General features: G+C 29.4%; 1 protein-coding gene across 8 annotated transcripts in view; it reads right to left on the reverse strand.

The window, feature by feature from the left end:
* Positions 1 to 17987, reverse strand: part of LOC111687896 (protein jim lovell) — a 237561-nt gene that overhangs the window by 17015 nt on the left and 202559 nt on the right. The window contains exon 1 of one of the 8 annotated variants that reach the window (XM_046954820.1): positions 6521 to 6580. The exons of the other annotated variants lie outside the window; for them this stretch is intronic. The gene's annotated coding sequence lies outside the window, so the exon portion shown is untranslated. Of the gene's footprint in view, positions 1 to 6520; positions 6581 to 17987 lie in introns of those variants that run through there. 8 annotated transcript variants of the gene reach the window in all.

Raw genomic sequence — 17987 nt, forward strand, 5'->3', positions numbered from 1 at the left:
GAAAAAATCAATTAATTTAATTTGAAAACGAATTTTACAGTATGTGGAACGTATTTGACAAATGTGTTGTGGGACGTATCTGGCCGACGAATTTATCTTCACACCCTTTTTCAAGTTTAAGACAAGTTGCAAACTTTAAATCAAATACTAAATATATTTCTAACAAGCCCATAAATCTTAAACTAATCTATTGATTAATCATGGTTTAATTAAACCCTGGTTTAACCTAAGTTTAAAAACGTTATTTATTTGAATCCAAAAAACATTCTATTATCTCGTGTAAACGCTTTAGCGTTTTGATTGTGTTTTTCCCTTTAACAACTTCCATATGAAACCTTGAATTATGTTTTTTTCTTTAATTTCTTTTTTTTTTCAAAAAAAAGAGTTGTTTTTAAAGTGCAATGTTTCTTGTTTTCAAAAAAATAGTAATTTACTTTTAAAACAGCTGTTACCACAAAATTTACTCTAGCTTTGTTTTTTTTTCCTCATATTATTTGTAGAGTTTTTTTCTTCTTCATACAGACACAGGTTTCTTTAACTGTCTGTTATTTTTTATATCGTTGTTGGTCGTAGTATTTAACTTGCAACAACATTTGTTTTACAACTTCAACATTAAGTGGAGATGATAATAATGATGACGACGATGACGTAGTGTAAAAGATGTGTGTAATGAAAATGTTGTATGGAGTTGAAATAGGTATGATTTGAAAGTAAATAAAACCGCATATTAACACATGCTTAACGCTCAACTGCACTATACACAGTAATTAAATGGAATAACTTTTTTTTTTTTGGAAGAGGACTAAGAAAAAAATCTCAGAAACAAGTTAAAGACAATTTTTAAACTTTTAACATCTTTCATTTAAAACTGTTTTTTTTTTCTTAAAATTTTAATCCTTTAAGTAATTTCTTTAGAGGCCATTGGTGTGTGAAACCTTTCTCTCTGCATCCCTCTTACTCTTCTGTTGTATTATTGTTTAAATTTTCTATAACAACACATATGTATGAATGATCTTATCAGAAATGTAAACATTTAAAACATTTCTTTATTTGGGCAACAAATAGCATGACTACATTCAATATTTGTCAAAGATAAAGAAAATTGACATATGAAAAATTCACATGTGATATGAAAAGATGTTAACAAGAATATGTGAAATATTTTCAAAAGAATCGAGATTTATTCAGTTAGAAAAGAACTTCAACACTAGAACACAACTTGAACATAACTAGAACAGAACTGAATTAGGACTGAACTAGAACAGATATAGAACAGAACTAAAACTGAACTAGAACTGAACTAGAACAGAATTAGAAGAGAACTAGAACAGAACTGGAACAGAACTAGAACAGAACTAGAACAGAACTAGAACAGAACTAGAACAGAACCAGAACAGAACTAGAACAGAACTAGAACAGAACAGAACTAGAACAGAACTAGAACAGAACTAGAACAGCACTAGAACAGAACTAGAACAGAACTAGAACAGAACTAGAACAGAACTAGAACAGAACTAGAACAGAACTAGAACAGAACTAGAACAGAACTAGAACAATACTAGAACAGAACTAGAACAGAACTAGAACAGAACTAGAACAGAACTAGAACAGAACTAGAACAGAACTAGAACAGAACTAGAACAGAACTAGAACAGAACTAGAACAGAACTAGAACAGAACTAGAACAGAACTAGAACAGAACTAGAACAGAACTAGAACAGAACTAGAACAGAACTAGAACAGAACTAGAACAGAACTAGAACAGACCTAGAACAGAACTAGAACAGAACTAGAACAGAACTAGAACTGAACTAGAACAGAACTAGAACAGAACTAGAACAGAACTAGAACAGAACTAGAACAGAACTAGAACAGAACTAGAACAGAACTAGAACAGAACTAGAACAGAACTAGAACAGAATTAGAACAGAATTAGAACAGAACTAGAACAGAACTAGAACAGCTAGAACAGAATTGCAGAATTGCTTGGCAAATAAGGAATAGATTTTTACAAGTTGAACATCTTTAGAAAGCTAATGATGTCAACTTTTAATAGAAAGTTAAAACTGTTAAAAAATGTCCTTTTTGAATATTTCTAATTGTATACATAATTTTGTTGAAATTTTTTGAATTCCCAATCTTGCTGAGTTCAAGCAATTTAAATAAATTCAGGTGAGATTAAATAGCACGAACTGTGAGCATAATTTAATGACAATTTAATATGTCCTTTTTAGAGTTTGTATTTAACACGTTTTTTATGATTTGCTTTTCTTTTTAGTTGTTTTGAAATTTGCAAAAAAAAATTGCTAAAATTTCTAAGAAAAAACAGTTTCTTATTTTCTACTACAACGCACCTTGATTTAATTTTTTTTATAAATTTTTTTTAATAATCCTTGTATGTAGAAGAGTTTGATATTAAATTTTCACACATTTCTTATAAATTGCAAGAATTTTTTTTTAATTTTTTCAAAATTTTACTTTTAAATTTTTGTTTTAGAAATTGGCTTTTGTTTTATAACTTTGTTATTTTTATAAAAATATATTTATAAACTTTATTTATTTTTCAAAAACTTTTTGTTTATTTTAAAGTATTATTTTTGTTTTGTTTTTTAATAATTCGTTTTAAGAATTTAAAACGATAGAACACACATTACCACATGTGTTGTTAACACGACAAGTGTTTAAATGTAACTGTTTTCTTAAACAATGCAAATAAACATAAGAACTAATAATGACAAGTGTGTGTATGTGTAATGAAGAACAAATATACAATTTACAATACAGCAACAACAACAAAAAATTACATATCATCCCTAAGGTTAAGAATTACACACGTATTCTATATAGAATGCATAAACACATACATACTCTCCGTTACATTTGTACAAATATGCAATACAATAACAAAAACTGCATGTTTATTGTTGTTGTTGTTGCTTTTTTACTCAAACAGAGAGTAAAAAACCTTAAAACCCTCATAAAATTTTGTTAATCAGGTGCGTGATCATATGTGTTGACAAACACACGCATCCACACACACAGAGATACAACAAAAAATGCAGGTAAAATGTAAACAAAACATTTATTATTATAACAACAATAATAATAATAACAACATCTTTATTTTAATATTTACAAGAGAGTAAAGTAAATTTACTCTTTTTTTTAGGTAATTTAAAACACAAGTGCGGGTGTATATGTTGTTTACTTTTCTTACATACATATATGGTTTGCATAAACTACACACACACACACACATTAGCTATGGCTGCCTAAAACAGCTAGATACTTTCTATTATACTAGTGGTAATAAAAATCTACAGTTATATTATTAAAATATTTTCAGCAATTTTTATTACTTTTAATTCTTAGTATTTGGCTCTCTATGTGTTTACACTTCCCTATAATTGATCCTTTTTTATTAAATAAGGACGAATGCCTGCACTTTGTTCAAAACATTTGTCTATTTTTATTATATGTTGATGTTTAGTTAGAAAATCTCACGTTTTAGTAGAGGATTTAATTTAAATATTTGTAAATTGCTGTTAGATTAACGATTTTAAGCGACATGTCATAAAATTAAAAATAAAAAGAAAAATTGTAAACAGATTAAAAGGAAATTAAGGTGATTTAAACTCAACATCATTTACATATAAACAAACAATTGCAAAAACTTCAACTAATTTACTTTCAACACATATTTTAAAATTTGCAAATTATTTTTTTAAAATTTTCCAAAACAAGTAGAAACTTTAAAATGCTATAACTTTGTTTATATAGCAGAGTTTTAAACCAATTAAGAGTTTTTTAATAGATAATAACATTAACTTTTAATAAAAATTAAATCAAACTCAAAATAAAAATTTTCAAATTCATAATCTCTTTTCAAAGTTTAGAGTTTTTTTGTCAAAATAAAATTTTAATTTAAAATATCACATCTAGAGAAAATTTTAAATGATTAAAGTAAGGTCAAAAAACTTCGCACTATTATAAAAGGAATTGTTAAAAGATAACTAGAATAATTAAAAAAACAATCCTTATCTTTATAAAAAATATCCTTAAAAGAGCGATAATTTGCAAAAGAAAAAGAAAATTTGAATGTAGTTAAGATAGTTTAAAAGCAGGATGTATACACATCAAATCCAAAGAAATACACCTAGGCCTCTATCGGGCCTCTAGTGCGCTCCTTAACCAGTGCCACGGGTAAGAATCGAACCCACCACCTCCGGTCTACTAGACTAAAACACTAAACTACCGGAGGCCACAAATTTTAATGTAAGTTTTAAGAAAAATTGTCAACAACATTCAAAATACCGACGGCATTTCACAAATTGCAAAATTGTTAAAAATTTTTGCTTCTTTTCAGAAAAATGCAACTCCCTTGAAGAGAAATTGTTCAGCAATTTCAACTAGAGGCATAATCAACATGATCTCTATCGACTAAATAACATTCTAAAGATAATACTTTATAACAAAAAAGAGCAAAATTTCCATTGCATTCACTTTATCAAAATCATTTCTGTGATTTTTGGCTCTGCTATAAACAGAAGCGGAACCAGCTCAAGCTTTAGGAAGGGGACATATTTTTTTCTTTTACCGTTCACCCCTTCCTTTTACCCGCCTTAACTCAGTTCCCGATTATTTACTAATAAAATACAAGATTACTTATTGCCATACATTGACTCCTTTTGGACTAGCTTTTTGACCTTTAGGCAAAAGTAATATTATCGAGCAGTCCCACAAAAAAGAGTTAATGCATCCGAATAGGACAGTTATTTCCATTGGGTTTGGCTCTAATATGACTTTTATCGCGAAAAAACTTTTTGTAAACAAGAGCGAAGATAGTCAGCACCATTAGACACTTTACAGTCCTCAAGTTATGTAGATAGTGGATACAATAAACAAAATTTAGCAAAACACCTTATTGCCGCACATCGAATTCTTACGGACTAGTTCTTTGACTGTCCCTTTGTAATCTATGGAATCACTATTGAGTTTTTTTTTTTTAAATTACAATCAATGTGAAAAAAATTCTTAGAAATCCTAAGGCAAAATTAATATTAAGAGAAACATAGCCGACCTGGAAGTCCTAGCAGAAAAATACTGTAATTTCCATCTAGATTGGCTCTAATATATAGCCGACATAGCCGACCTAGAAGTCCTAGCAGAAAAATACTGTAATTTCCATCTAGTTTGGCTCTAATATGTCTTTCACGTTACATTGACTTCTTTGCACTAGCTTTCTGACTGTCTCTTTGTAATCGATGAAGTTACAAATGATTGGCATTGACAAGTACATTTTAAAATAGTTAGTCCTAGGGATAGTAAACCTAAGCGAAAGGTTTGACTGTCTCTTAGAGTCACTATTGAGTTTTCTTTTAAAAATTTACAATCAATAAGAAGAAAATTTTTAGAAATTCTTAGGCAAAAGGAATATTAAAAGAAACACAGCCGACCTAGAAGTCTCAGCAAAAAAATACAGTAATTTTCATCTGCTTTGGCTCTAATTTGTCTTTCACTTTACATTGACTTCTTTGCACTAGCTTTCTGACTGTCTCTTTGTAATCTATGAAGTTACAATTGATTGGCATGGACAAGTACATGTTAAAATAGTTAGTCATAGGGAAAGTAAACCTAAGTGAAAGGTTAAAGATATTGTTCATGATTGTTCATGATATATATACGATAATATGTTTTAGATACGAAATATTTAGGGAATTTTATTCATGAAATGATATCTCAATTTTGTCACAGTACCAGATTTTTTAACTCTTAATGTTCAAACACTTTTTAGTTTTCAATTTCTAACAAAATTTATAAATATTTTTCTCCTTATTTGAAAAGTTGAAATATATAATTTTATAAATTCTCACAGAATACTTGGTAAAGGATTTGATTGACATTTAAACAGTTCACTATATGTGTTTATGATTCTATTGTTTTTATTTTATTTTTTTAAATTATTAGTTTATTTTTTTTTTAATTTCAGAATGTTTTTATTAAAAAGTTTTTTCTAATTTTTGAAATTTTTTTTAATGAAATGTTTTTTTTTGCAAATTTTGTAAAGTTCTTATTAGATTTGACTTTATTTTATTGTTATTGTGAATATTTTTAGATTTTAAATTTTAGAAAAATTCTCATAAGAATTTTTTTTATATTTTCAAATATTTTTTTAAAATGAAAAAAAAAAAATATTTTAAAAATTTTAAATATTTAAAAAAATATATTAAAAATTTACAAAATTCTTATAAGAATTTGTATAATTTCACAGGTTTTTTTTTAATATTTAAAACATTCTCTTAATATTTTTTTGAGTCCAAAAGTTTCACAGATTTTTAAAATATTTTAAAAAATTCATATTTTTATAATTTTTTGAGTTCTAAAATTCTTATTGGATTTTTAGAATTTTGAAATATTTTTCTTATTTTTTAAAGATTTTTTAACACTTTTATAAGTTTTTTCTAAAAAATTCTTAAAACTTTTCTTATAAGATTTTTTTAATATAAAAATTATTTAATACCTTTTTTTCTTTAATTATTTTAACATTTTTTTTGTAAGTTATTCTTTTATAAAATAATCCAAAAAATTATGTTTTTAGCTTTTACTTTAAAAGCTTGATGTTATTAAATTTATTTAAATTTTTCTTTTTTTAAAAAAATATTATTTTCAAACACCCGCGCGTTTTACATATTTTTATTTATTCTAATATTACGAAAATCACAAACGAATAAAATTTGTATTTTGTTGTTGTACGTATGAAAGTCTTGTTGGTATTAAAAGAAAAATAAGAAAATTTTCACATACTAAACTTTCAATGTGTATATGTGTATTAAGGAAAGCACACACACATATACACTCATACATATAGATAAATATGTATGCGAGCGAAAGAGTTATGTGTACGAATAGTAGTATATTGCGCGTATGTTTACACCGTTCAACTGTTTCGAAACGACTAATTCAAGTGATTTAACCAAAAAAATTATATGTGTGTATGGCCCATACATACAACAACATACACATATATAGCAACAACAACAAAGCAATTTTGTAACATACCAACAGCAACAACAACAACAACAACATGGCAAAGAAAATACACATATATAATAACACTCATATCCCATCCAAACACATCCAAAAAAATATACAGAAGAGAAAAACAAAACATGAAAAAAACGAAAAAAAAACAAAAAACATACACACATAAGTATTTGAATATGAGTAAATATGTGTGTAAGTTTGGGTGTGTGTCATTTTATATGTATGTATTTATATGGGATGGTAGGAAAAAAGACACACACGGGGGAAAATTTTGTTTGGTTGTGTATGATTGTTGTTGCTGTTGTTGGTAACATCCAACCAATTCATACATACACTCATGTGAGAAGGGTATATGTACTAGTACATGTACGAATGAAAATCGTATGGAAAATAAATACAACAACACAGCACAGCACAACACATATTCTCCCATACATAAAGACATACACAAGCTCTTTACAACAAAACAAAAAAAAAAACGCAAATGTAAGTCAGCCAAACCATCTAGCCAACAGTGACTAAAGAGTAAGAGTAAAAATGTTAGGTGTTGGGGGAGTTTGGTAACGAGTTTGGTTGTTAGCTGCTGCTAAAATGTTGTTTTGTTGTAAAGAGGTGGAGGTTACCGGTTTTTACTATTTCCACATCATCTTCGCTGTTGGGTTATACAAAAATTGTTTTCGTAATGTATTAAATAAAAATGTACAAAAAAATATAGCAACAACAACATCGATATCATCATACAAACATATTAAAAACAACACACAACACAAATGTGTATGAAAACGTATGACAGTGAGCACACGAGTATATGTGTGTGTCTGTGTACAAAAAGGATATGGAAATTTTACTCCTTCATATAAGACAAGCACACAACACATCTTAACATAGTTTATTTTTTTGGGTATGACTGATAAAAACGAACCCCAACATGTATGTTGTACATTAGACTCATACACACTACGTATGAGTAAGAAAAACAAAATTCGTCCTGTGTGTGTTTTTTCTTAAGCGAGAGAGTAGACGAAATGTCTTATTTGAATACGTTAAAAGGCACACACACACACGAATGTTATTCATACGTTAGGTATATTTTCAAAACAACTCATTATACATTTGACTAATGCAACCCAATAAGCAATGTGTGTTTGAAATAAATATAAGCTGAATAGAACACAACTAAAATAGAACTAGAACAGAACTAGAACAGAACTAGAACAGTACTAGAACAGAACTAGAACAGAACTAGAAAAAAACTAGAACAGAACTAGAACAGAGCTAGAACAGAACTAGAACAGAACTAGAACAGAACTAGAACAGAACTAGAGCAGAACTAGAACAGAACTAGAACAGAACTAGAACAGAACTAGAACAGAACTAGAACAGAACTAGAACAGAACTAGAACAGAACTAGAGCAGAACTAGAACAGAACTAGAGCAGAACTAGAACAGAACTAGAACAGAACTAGAACAGAACTAGAACAGAACTAGAACAGAACTAGAACAGAACTAGAACAGAACTAGAACAGAACTAGAACAGAACTAGAACAGAACTAGAACAGAACTAGAACAGAACTAGAACAGCACTAGAACAGAACTAGAACAGAACTAGAACAGAACTAGAACAGAACTAGAACAGAACTAAAACAGAACTAAAACAGAACTAGAACAGAACTAGAACAGAACTAAAACAGAACTAGAACAGAACTAGAACAGAACTAGAACTAAAACAGAATTAGAACAGAACTAGAACAGAACTAGAAAAGAATTGGAACAGGACTAAAACAGAACTAGAACAGAATTAGAACAGGACTAAAACAGAACTAGAACAGTTCTGTTTCTAAAAACTTTACTTATTGGGTTCTATCCAACCCTATACAGGATACTTAGTTGCAACCAAGTTGCGTCAAACCAAGCCACACACATAAATATTGACATGATGTGTATGATTTTGAGATGGTTGGGAAGGAAAAACTGAGTAAAAGCAACAAAAAAATACACAACCTCCCACACACACACACACACACATTAGGACATGTAAATTCTGTGTATGGATAAAAATGTTACGAATACGTTATCAAATTTAAAATAAAGTATACGCCATGTATGATGATGTTCAAGACGATAAAGACACAACAACAAAACTTACTACATTTTTTCTTTTAAATGACAAACCAATAACCAAATACAGATAAAAAACTCTCTTATTTTTTTTAAGAAAATAATATTTAGAAATAAATTGAGTTTTTTCTTTGGTCCCACGTAAGCAAATAATGAGAGTTGGATATAGAAAAAAAGAATTGAGTATGAATTGGCACAACCCTCTTTATTTAGAAAGAAAAAAATAAATTGTATTAGAATTATCATCGGCACCATCATACATGAACTAATCATACATGTTTCCCGTTGTCAATGTGATACATACAGACAAACACACATACATGCATACAACATATTACATATTGCTGGGAAATCTGATTTTTAGGGGTTTCTTTTTTATTTCGTTTTTGTTGGAAAAAAGGATTTTTTTACTTTTTTTGAGTTAGAGAAAGAGAGGTAATGTTGTTACTTTAGTAGAGGGGGGTTTTTTGACGTTGTTTATTTATTAAGGCACACGTTTGGTTGTTGTTTTTGTTTTGTATTATATGTTGTATATGTATAAGATTTACAGTTATCTGGGAGTTGTTTGTATGTAGGGAGTTTATGTGATTTCGCTGTTGTTGTTGGTATGAATTCTAATGATGAGTTGAGTTCATACGCGTACGCGACACACGTTGAGAACGTGCGCATAACATGTTTTAATATTTTACTCATATATAGAGACAGTTAGATAGACAAACATAATTACATACATATGTATAGGAACAACAATAATATAAACTGAATATGGAGAATATATACATTTGGAAATGTTACATTTTATATTCATGCATGCTGTATGATGAGAAACAACTCTTGCTTGTTGGCAGCCTGACTGGTTGATGCCAGAGCAGGCTTATTTTTTTTGCCTATCTTTTAACTATAATAAAGAGTAAGGTGTTTATTATCATTAACCAACATCATTATTATCATTACACGTTATCTCTTTACATTTTATTATTTAATATGTACATATTTTTCATATGTTTAATAAAAAATAGTAATTTCGTACTCTTTTTTTATTAAACGCGTGTTTTTTTATACTTAATTACAACCGAACTAGAACTGAACTAGAACAGAACTAGAATAGAACTAGAACAGAACTAGAAAAGAACTAGAACAGAACTAGAACTAGAACTAGAACAGAACTAAACTAGAACTGAACTAGAACTGAACTAGAACTGAACTAGAACTGAACTAGAACTGAACTAGAACTGAACTAGAACTGAACTAGAACTGAACTAGAACTGAACTAGAACTGAACTAGAACTGAACTAGAACTGAACTAGAACTGAACTAGAACTGAACTAGAACTGAACTAGAACTGAACTAGAACTGAACTAGAACTGAACTAGAACTGAACTAGAACTGAACTAGAACTGAACTAGAACTGAACTAGAACTGAACTAGAACTGAACTAGAACTGAACTAGAACTGAACTAGAACTGAACTAGAACTGAACTAGAACTGAACTAGAACTGAACTAGAACTGAACTAGAACTGAACTAGAACTGAACTAGAGCTGAACTAGAACTGAACTAGAACTGAACTAGAACTGAACTAGAACTGAACTAGAACTGAACTAGAACTGAACTAGAACTGAACTAGAACTGAAACTAGAACTGAACTAGAACTGAACTAGAACTGAACTAGAACTGAACTAGAACTGAACTAGAACTGAACTAGAACTGAACTAGAACTGAACTGAACTAGAACTGAACTAGAACTGAACTAGAACTGAACTAGAACTGAACTAGAACTGAACTAGAACTGAACTAGAACTGAACTAGAACTGAACTAGAACTGAACTAGAACTGAACTAGAACTGAACTAGAACTGAACTAGAACTGAACTAGAACTGAACTAGAACTGAACTAGAACTGAACTAGAACTGAACTAGAACTGAACTAGAACTGAACTAGAACTGAACTAGAACTGAACTAGAACTGAACTAGAACTGAACTAGAACTGAACTAGAACTGAACTAGAACTGAACTAGAACTGAACTAGAACTGAACTAGAACTGAACTAGAACTGAACTAGAACTGAACTAGAACTGAACTAGAACTGAACTAGAACTGAACTAGAACTGAACTAGAACTGAACTAGAACTGAACTAGAACTGAACTAGAACTGAACTAGAACTGAAACTAGAACTGAACTAGAACTGAACTAGAACTGAACTAGAACTGTAACCGAACTAGATCCAAACTAGATAAATGAGTTAGAACTAGAACTGATGTACAAAACTGTTCAAAAATAAAATTTTCATTAAATTTTCTCCTTAATTGTGATTTGCATGATCGGTAAATGTTGTATAGTTGCAAATGAGTTTTCATGCTCACTCTCATACAATTAAAACCAGCACAACATATGTATTATCAACATGTTTTATATGTTTTTTTTTTTTTTTTGTTTCCTGGATTTATACTTTTGCATATGTAAATATGAAAAGATTTTTACTTATTTGCTTCTATCATTATCTTGCCTTTCATTCACAGGCATTTCTCTAGTTGGAAAATCTTGATAAACCCTCTCACATACGCAGTAACTTACAAACACACATCCCACATATAAAACACACACACATGTCTATTATTACTCCCCTCTTCATATGTTTACAATTCATGTTGTAGTTGAGTGTGTAAATAGAGTAAGTACATATAATAAGTACATATGTACATATAGATTTTCCTCTATGAGAGAAAGAGAGAGCATAAAAAAGAGCGCATATGTATAACACCCTCAAACCCTCATATGTTGAACATATGAGTACATACACATAATCGTTCATACAATCGTATAGAGAAAAATATTTTCCTTCTTATCATCATCGTCATATTGTTGTTGTTGCTACATATTGTACTCATATGTTTTGTTGTTTATATTTGTATGAAGCCATATGTATGAATGTATTCTTTTTGTTGTAATGTTTTGTTTTGTATATTTGTGCAATTTTCCTATTTGTGGTTGTTTTTGTTTAAAAGCGTATCTGTATTGGTGGAAATTTTTCTGAAAGACGCCTACTTTTTCTCTATATACTCAAAAGACTCATATAGTATATATTTGTACATATGTTTATTTTTCATGTGGGCACACACATATGGCTTTTATACATACATATGTATGCATGTATACATTCAAATGTATGTACGTCAACAAACACTTAAATAAGTTCAAATACCATTCTTTACCTTAATATTTATTTAATTGTTTTGCTTTTAATTTGCATATTGTATATTTTTGTTAGTTTAATTGTTTTTTTTTCTCTTAATATTTTTCATAGTCTTGTTTTTTTTTCTTAAATTTTTAGGTTTTTTGTTTTGGGGGGTTTTCTCTAGCATTTGCATAATTTTGATTTATTTTTTCTTTGTGTTGATGTGTTTGTTTGCTTTGTCTTTCTTCATTTCTATATTATTATAATTATTTTTTGTGTTAAGCTTTGTTTTTTTACACAATAGCTGACACACCTTACTTTCTTTTCATTTTTATTAAATATTTACTTTTTTGGAAAATGGCTAAAATTGTATATGTTTTGAAAATTTAAAAGAAATATTAATTTTTAACTTTGTCATATTACATTATAAATTAGACTATAGAATATACTATAGTATAGACTGTGACTAGACTGTAGACTAGATTATATAATACACTATAGATTAGATTATAGAATGTACTATAGACTAGACTATAGACTGGACTAGAGACTAGACTATAGACTAGACTATACACTAGACTAGAGACTAGAATGTAGACTAGACTAAAGACTAGACTATAGACTAGACTTTAGACTAGACTAGACTATAGACTAGACTATAGACTAGACTATAGACTAGACTATAGACTAGACTATAGACTAGACCATAGACTAGACTATAGACTAGACTATAGACTAGACTATAGACTAGACTATAGACTAGACTATAGACTAGACTATAGACTAGACTATAGACTAGACTATAGACTAGACTATAGACTAGACTATAGACTAGACTATAGACTAGACTATAGACTAGACTATAGACTAGACTATACACTAGACTACAGACTAGACTATAGACTAGACTATACACTAGACTACAGACTAGACTATAGACTAGACTATAGACTAGACTATAGACTAGACTATAGACTAGACTACAGACTAGACTATAGACTATACACTAGACTATAGACTAGACTATAGACTAGACTATAGACTAGAATATAGACTAGACTATAGACTAGACTATAGACTAGACTATAGACTAGACTATAGACTAGACTATAGACTAGACTATAGACTAGACTATAGACTAGACTATAGACTAGACTATGGACTAGACTATAGACTAGACTATAGACTAGACTATAGACTAGACTATAGACTAGACTATAGACTAGACTATAGACTAGACTATAGACTAGACTATAGACTAGACTATAGACTAGAATATAGACTAGACTATAGACTAGACATTAGACTAGACTATAAACTGGACTATACACTAGACTATAGACTAGACTATACACTAGACTATAGCCTAGACTAGACTATAGACTAGACTATAGACTATAGACTAGACTATAGACTAGACTATAGACTATAGACTAGACTATAGACTAGACTAGACTATAGTATAGACTATAGTATAGACTATAGACTAGACTATAGACTAGACTATAGACTAGACTATAGACTAGACTAGACAATAGACTAGACTATAGACTAGACTATAGACTAGACTATAGACTAGACAATAGACTAGACTATAGACTAGACTATAGACTAGACTATAGACTAGACTATAGACTAGACTATAGACTAGACTATAGACTAGACTATAGACTAGACTATAGACTAGACTATAGACTAGACTATAGACTAGACTATAGACTAGACTATAGACTAGACTATAGACTAGACTATAGACTAGACTATAGACTAGACTATAGACTAGACTATAGACTAGACTATAGACTAGACTATAGACTAGACTATAGACTAGACTATAGACTAGACTATAGACTAGACTATAGACTAGACTATAGACTAGACTATAGACTAGACTATAGACTAGACTATAGACTAGACTATAGACTAGACTATAGACTAGACTATAGACTAGACTATAGACTAGACTATAGACTAGACTATAGACTAGACTATAGACTAGACTATAGACTAGACTATAGACTAGACTATAGACTAGACTATAGACTAGACTATAGACTAGACTATAGACTAGACTATAGACTAGACTATAGACTAGACTATAGACTAGACTATAGACTAGACTATAGACTAGACTATAGACTAGACTATAGACTAGACTATAGACTAGACTATAGACTAGACTATACTATAGACTAGACTATAGACTAGACTATAGACTATAGACTAGACTATAGACTAGACTATAGACTAGACTATAGACTAGACTATAGACTAGACTATAGACTAGACTCTAGACTAGACTATAGACTAGACTATAGACTAGACTATAGACTAGACTATAGACTAGACTATAGACTAGACTATAGACTAGACTATAGACTAGACTATAGACTAGACTATAGACTAGACTATAGACTAGACTATAGACTAGACTATAGACTAGACTATAGACTAGACTATAGACTAGACTATAGACTAGACTATAGACTAGACTATAGACTAGACTATAGACTAGACTATAGACTAGACTATAGACTAGACTATAGACTAGACTATAGACTAGACTATAGACTAGACTATAGACTAGACTATAGACTAGACTATAGACTAGACTATAGACTAGACTATAGACTAGACTATAGACTAGACTATAGACTAGACTATAGACTAGACTATAGACTAGACTATAGACTAGACTATAGACTAGACTATAGACTAGACTATAGACTAGACTATAGACTAGACTATAGACTAGACTATAGACTGGACCATTGACTAGACTATAGACTAGACTATAGACTAGACTATAGACTAGACTATAGACTAGACTATAGACTAGACTATAGACTAGACTATAGACTAGACTATAGACTAGACTATAGTCTAGACTATAGACTAGACTATAGTCTAGACTATAGACTAGACTATAGTCTAGACTATAGACTAGACTATAGACTAGACTATAGACTAGACTATAGACTAGACTATAGACTACACTATAGACTAGACTATAGACTGGACTATAGACTAGACTATAGACTAGACTATAGACTAGACTATAGACTAGACTATATACTACACTATAGACTAGACTATAGACTAGACTATAGACTAGACTCTAGACTAGACTATAGACTAGACTATAGACTAGACTCTAGACTAGACTATAGACTAGACTATAGACTAGACTATAGACTAGAGTATAGACTAGACTATAGACTAGACTATAGACTAGACTATAGACTAGACTATAGACTAGACTATAGACTAGACTATAGACTAGACTATAGACTAGACTATAGACTAGACTATAGACTAGACTATAGACTACACTATAGACTAGACTATAGACTAGACTGTACACTAGACTATAGACTAGACTATAGACTAGACTATAGACTAGACTATAGACTAGACTATAGACTAGACTATAGACTAGACTATAGACTAGACTATTGACTAGACTATTGACTAGACTATAGACAAGACTATAGAAAAGATTATAGACTAGACTAAAAACTGCAGTATAGACTAGGCTATAAATCAGACTACTACAAACTAGACTATAGCCTAGACTGTAGAATAGATTATTGACTAGACTTTAGACTATAAACTATAGAATATCGACTAGACTATAAACTAGAATATAGGTAAGAGTAGACAGGATAATATACTAGACTATAGTTTATAGTTAAAACTTTTGAATGTTGGTTTTATTAAAATATGTTAATTAATTAAAAACTTAATTAAAAAAATTTTGATCTCATTTTTTTCACATTCACATTCGTAATCATCCCCGCAGCCTTTCTTTAGACATTCAAATTAAGAAGTCTTTCTTTTATGTCCTTGTCTTAAGATTTTACGTTTAACCCTTTTTTTCTTTGAAGTATTCTCTTATTACTTGTGCTTTTTTTTTTCTTAAGGGTGGGGGTTTAGCGTTTTGAGTTTTTTCGCATTTGACTTGTTTTTTATCTTTGCTCTGGTTTTGGTTTGTCTTTCTTTTTTTTCTAAACATATTTTAGAAAAAAATATTCTACGTTCGGTTTTTTACTTGGTGAGGTATAGGACATGCGCTTTGAGGTAATTTTTTTTATTCTTTAGAGAAAAAAAAAACATTTGTGCCAGAGCAGCATTTTCCTGACGAAGATTTTCATTGTGAAAATGCAACAAATATATGAATATTTATTTTACATATTTTATCATTTATATGACCTCTAAGAAAAGAAAAACTGAATGGGTTTTTTTTAAAGTAAAGGAAAGAAGGAGAAAAAAGGATTAAAAGTACAATCAACTAAAAAATATTGATTTTAGAAAATTTAAGAAAATTAATTGAAGACAATGTAAAAATCACATTGCAATGTTGCAGTTTTTGAGGGTAAAATTTAAGAAAGTTCCTGGGTTTTTAGTGAAATATTGGTAATAACTAATAAAAACACTCCCAGGAAGTTTCACGTTTATTCTGATCGCAAACAAATACATATTTGTTAATGTTATCGAAGCCTGTAGATATAATTGAAAAGGAAATATTTATAATCCAAATATATTTCTCTAAATATTGATAAATAGAAAGTCGTTAACTAAAATTTATGCAAATACAAAAACAACAACAAAATAACTACAAATCCAAATATACACGTGTGGTTTATTTTCATAAATATTAAATCTGATACGCATGAGCATCTGTTTAACAAAAAAATTTCACGACACGACAACAACAAAACACCTCGAAGAAATACCGAGGAAATATATATATAGATACACTTTCACAGATACTCTAGCAGCCTTTCTATTTCTCAACGACACAATAACATTTGATCTGGCTCAATGTTAAATTAATGAAGCCTGAAGTATTGAAACGAGAAAAAAATAACAGATACTCACAGTCAGGGTAAGCGATTATGCAAATTTTGATTATTTTTTTTCTTTTTTTTTCAAATGAAAATATTTTTAATGATTCTCTACTTTTCATATGCAAATTTTGTAATTCATTTGTTATATGTGCATGTGTTTCTTTCTTCTCTCATAGGAAATGATCAAATCAAATGCTAAACCAAGCGCAAATATTAAATGAGAATTACACACAACACAGCAATAGAAAGGAAGTAAAAGGAGTGTAGGGATCGTATGTATGTGTGCAACACATATGAGATTTTACACCTTTTTGTTGGTTGTGTTGCTTTGTTGGTATTGTAAATCAAGGATTTAGTTTTGAAAATATGTAGTTTATTTTTCATAGTTTTATACACTGTCATTGTTACTAGAGTTTTAGAAAAAAAAAACACATATACCTACGTGGTTTGAAATACGGTAAGGTTTTGTAGTAGGGGTTGATGTTATATAAAAATTTAAAAAAATTATGCAAATTAGTTTTTTTTCAACAATATTTTATAGTTTTTGTAATTTTTTTTAGCGTGTAGCACAAAAAATTATAAAAAAATATCATAAACAGAATTTTTTTACAATTTTTGTTGTAAATAATAATAATTCTAAAATGTAATATTATCAGCAGTGTAGATGCAGTCTAGTCAAAAGATTTGTCAAAAGTGACTAGACTATAGACTAGACTATAGACTAGACTATAGACTAGACTATAGACTAGACTATAGACTAGACTATAGACTAGACTATAGACTAGACTATAGACTAGACT

This window comes from Lucilia cuprina, chromosome 6 (assembly GCF_022045245.1).
Source record: "Lucilia cuprina isolate Lc7/37 chromosome 6, ASM2204524v1, whole genome shotgun sequence".
NCBI lineage: Eukaryota > Metazoa > Arthropoda > Insecta > Diptera > Calliphoridae > Lucilia > Lucilia cuprina.